The sequence below is a fragment of the Notechis scutatus genome, chromosome 2 (genome assembly GCF_049901735.1).
Source record: "Notechis scutatus isolate UNSWTSFEM ecotype Mainland chromosome 2, rNotScu1.2, whole genome shotgun sequence".
NCBI classification, from domain to species: Eukaryota; Metazoa; Chordata; class Lepidosauria; order Squamata; family Elapidae; genus Notechis; species Notechis scutatus.
In genome coordinates, this window is record NC_142010.1 from 17,523,529 (window position 1) to 17,527,824 (window position 4,296).

Here is a 4,296-nt window from a genome sequence, read left to right on the forward strand (position 1 = left end):
GAATGGGGGGGGGGGGGGGGGGACCCCCCCCCCCCCAACACTCCCCAATACTGGGACCCAAGAAAGAGGTTGGTGGGAGTGGGGGGGGGGGGGGGGGGGGGGGGGGGTTTGTGGTTTTGGGGCGGTGCGGGGGTTTTTTTTTTGTTTGGTGTTTTTTTTTTTTCCTACCCTTCCCCCTCCCCCCCCCCCTCCCCCCCCCCCCCCGCCTTTGCTCTGGCTTTTGGGTGTTGGGGGGGGCGGGGGGGGGTGGGGGGGCGGGGGGGGGGTGACCCCCCCCCCCGGCGCGGGCCGGGGGGCGGTTTGGGGGGGGGGGGGGGGGGGGGGGGGGGGGGGTTTTTTTTTTGTTTGTGGGTTTTTTTTTTTTTTTTTTTTTTTTTTTTTTTTTTTTTTTTTTTTCTTTTTTCTTTTTTCCTTCCCCCCCCCCCTCTACTCTTCTCTCTTTTTTTTTTTTTGGGGGCGGGCTAGGGGCGGGGGGGGACTTCAGGGGGGGTGAAAATGGGCCTCCCAGAAGTTCTGGAAGGCCAGAAATGGGCTCGTTTCTGGACTCCGGAGCCCAGGAGATGACATTTTCACCCACCCAGAGGCTTGTGGAAAGCTTCTGGAGCCCGGGGAGGGAGAAAATGCTCCCTCCCCCACTGTGGTGCAGGAGGCCAACTAGGCCATGCCCACCATGGCCACACCCACCCAGCAACCGGGCAGAGAACCAATTGCTGACATTTTTGAAGCCTCTGGATACAGATAAACCTCCAAGTGCTTCAATGACCCTCTAAAAGGATGCAAATGACCAGCTGTCTGCAAGGAATTTAAATCCTTCCATTCCACACTATCCTGTCAGAGCTGAAGAAGCTTCTTGGATGAGAAGCGAAACATCTTCAAAAGGAAAAAAAAAGTCTTTTGGGACTTTTGAAAAAAAAAAAGCACTTTTGGGACAACCATGACCTAGATGACCGAGAATCTCTACAGACCTTTAGTCCACTAAGGACTCAATTGATGATTGTATTTGGTAGCACCCTGAATTTCTGCTCCAAACCAAACCCTAAAGACACCATCCCCTTGCTATTATTTCTGACTGCCAAGCTGCAGCATGGACTGTGTTTGCTTGATGGCTTACAAGTCACCTAGGTCCATAGATAAGACATTATGGGATGGAATGGAGACATCCATAGAATCAAAGTGACCGAAGGAATGCCAAAGTGCATACGCACACACACACAGTGTGCACTGCAACATCAATGTACTTTTGTCTACAGCAGGGGTGGGGAATGCTTGTTAGGTGATAAAAATGAAAGATGCTTCTTTCATTTTTTGCAACATCTGAACTTATATAAGGATCTTGTATATAAAGAGAAGAATGTGCTGGCTTGCCTTTGTGTTCTGTATTATTGCTCTTTTCGTATAATGCTCTGATATTGTACAGCTTGCTATGCTAACCTCTTTGGCTTGAAGGAAAAAATAAAACTGATTAACTGACCACTCCTCTTCCATCTAAGCTTTTTTTTCTTCTCCAAGCCAGGATTTGGCAGTTTGGCAAAAGGATCTTATGATAAGTGATTCATTCACCAATGATTTCCAATTCCCAATTATTTAATGGTTGAACAGTTGATTATGAACCATAAAGTCATTGTCAAGTCGTAGTGACCACATAGCCCTTCAGCTCATCCAACAGCATCCTCATCACAACTTTAACTGAGTCCTTCCAGCTTGCTGCTAGTCATCATCTTCTTCCCCTTCCTCTCACCTTCCTTAACATAGGAGTTGGGTCTTTGTAGGGTCCAATCTGGATCAGTCACTGGGACCAGAGAGTCTTTGTATGATGTGTCAGAATAATTTGAGCCTGGTCAATTAGCAGAAGTCTCAAATTAATAAAAATCTCCCATTGGGTCTGAGCCACATCCTAATTTCACTTTACCCTCTACCAACAGTCTCTTTCTTCCCATTAATAGGTACCCTGTTTGGGGGAAACAAATGAATTAAATCTTGGAACCTATCCATACCTACTTTCGGACCCAGGAGAGACATTATTCAGAATATTTCTGGAATGACCATTGGTTGCCTCACCTGAACGTGAGAAGAGTTATATAAATACTAAGGCTGTAAGGCAGGGGTGGGCAACTATGGCCCTTTTATGAATTATGGACTTCAACTCCCAGAATTCCTGAGCAAGCCATGCTAGCTCAGGAATTTTGGGAGTTGAAGTCCACAAGTCATAAAGGGGCCATAGTTGCCCACCTCTGCTGTAAGGGCTGTATATAAACTCATGTTAAAGTAAAGGTAAAGGTTCCTCTCACACATATGCGCTAGTTGTTTCCGGCTCTAGGGGGCGGTGCTCATCTCTGTTACAAAGCCGAAGAGCCAGTGCTGTAGGAAGACGTCTCCGTGGTCATGCTGCCGGTGTGACTAAACACCAAAGGTGCACGGAACGCTGTTACCTTCCCACCAAAGGTGGTCCCTATTTTTCTACTTGCATTTTTATATGCTTTCAAACTGCTAGGTTGACAGAAGCTGGGAGAAGTAACAGGAGCTCACCCCATTACATGGCGCTAGGGATTTGAACTGCCGAACTGCCAACCTTTCTGATTGCCAAGCTCAGCGTCTTAGCCACTGAGCCACCGCATCCCTAAATATAAAAAATATAAATATAAAATATATATTTTAAATACTCATGTTAGGTTGCTACAAATTACAGCTGATCCATCTTGCAAAGATATACTAAGAATTAAAGAAGAATGGTGGCCATTCTGCTCTGACTTTTAGAAACAAGAGTGCTCTAGAACAGGGATCTTCAAACTTGACAGCTTTAAGACTTGTGGACTTCAACTCCCAGAATTCATCTTCCAATCATGTTAGCTCAGGAATTCTGGGAATTGAAGTCCACAAGTCTTAAAGCTGTCAAGTTTGAAGACCCCTGCTCTAGAACATCCCTTTAAAGGGGCCTTCCTGTGTAGCTTTGAATCGTTTGCATAGCTCTAACACAGGGCTGTCAAACTCATGGCCTCTTTTTTAATTCCAATTTTTACTATTATAAATATTTATTCTTTAGGACTTTATTGGCTTTTAATGCTATGAGCTGTCCAGAGTCACCTTGAGGTGAGATGGGTGGTGAGCAGATCTAATAAGTAAGCAAGCAAGTAAATAAGTAAATAAAATCTAGTCAATTCACATAGAAATCAAACTGGCTAGACATGCTGCTCCCCTCCTATTGCACTTTCGATTATCTGTTTACTTATTTCTAAATCTATGGGGTGGCAACAAGTTTCTGTTGTTTGCTGGCTGTGTTAATGGGAAATTCCAAGACCTGGTATGATGTCCCAATGTTTAGATAAGAACATATGGAGGACAAAGGAAAGTAGCATGATTGCATGTGCATCCATAGGCAGAGACTATGGATGAAAGCATCACACGTACTTGGCAACTATGCCTCACTTTTCATCATCTCAAAAGAATTGCTTAATACATGTTCCTGCACATTGCAAATTATCTTTCAATGTATGCACACTGTTCCAATCTAGGCATGAGAACACAACCAATTGTTACTCTGGTACTAGGCTCAGGTGCAACCTTTATTACACGAATAAGAAAACAGTTAAGGACAAAAATTAGTTTGAACCCCTGTAAACTGACGTGGGGACAGGGTGGCTCAATGACTAAGACGCTGAGCTTGTCGATCAGAAAGGTCAGCAGTTCGGCGGTTCGAATCCCTATCACCACGTAAGGAAGTGAGGTACCATTACTTGTCCCAGCTTCTGCCAACCTAGCAGTTCGAAAGCATGTAAAAATGTAAGTAGAAAAATAGGGACTACTTTGGTGGGACGGTAACAGCATTCCATGTGCCTTCGGCATTTAGTCATATCGGTCACATGACCATGGAGAAGTCTTTAGACAGAGCTGGCTCTTCGGCTTTGAAACGGAGATGGGCACTGCCCCCTAGAACCAGAAATGACTAGCACATATGTGCAAGGGGAACCTTTAGTGATTATCTAGGCAAAGACATCCAGGTTGTCCAACGTGCCAACAAATATATTTCACACTGATTTTCTTTTTCAACACACAATTGATTGCAATGGCTTTATTCCATTATTATTTGGGGAGGGGGGAAGGATGTCTATTTCTTCTGAGTTTCCAGAATTCTGACATTTGATAAGATTCTAATTAAGTTGATGGAGCTGACTAATTTCACATATTAAAATAGATTAAACCCTACAAATGAAACTACTGAGGGGGTAGGCATATTATGCTATGGTATGGTTTGTTAAATAAATCATGAGCAGATTTACATACTGAATTGTAAAAATAATT

The 4,296-nt window shown here is 44.3% G+C and overlaps 1 long non-coding RNA gene across 1 annotated transcript in view; it reads left to right on the plus strand.

The window, feature by feature from the left end:
- The window catches only part of LOC148131849 (uncharacterized), a 387,282-nt gene that overhangs the window by 34,317 nt on the left and 348,669 nt on the right, over positions 1 to 4,296 (plus strand). The gene's annotated exons all lie outside the window — the stretch shown is intronic.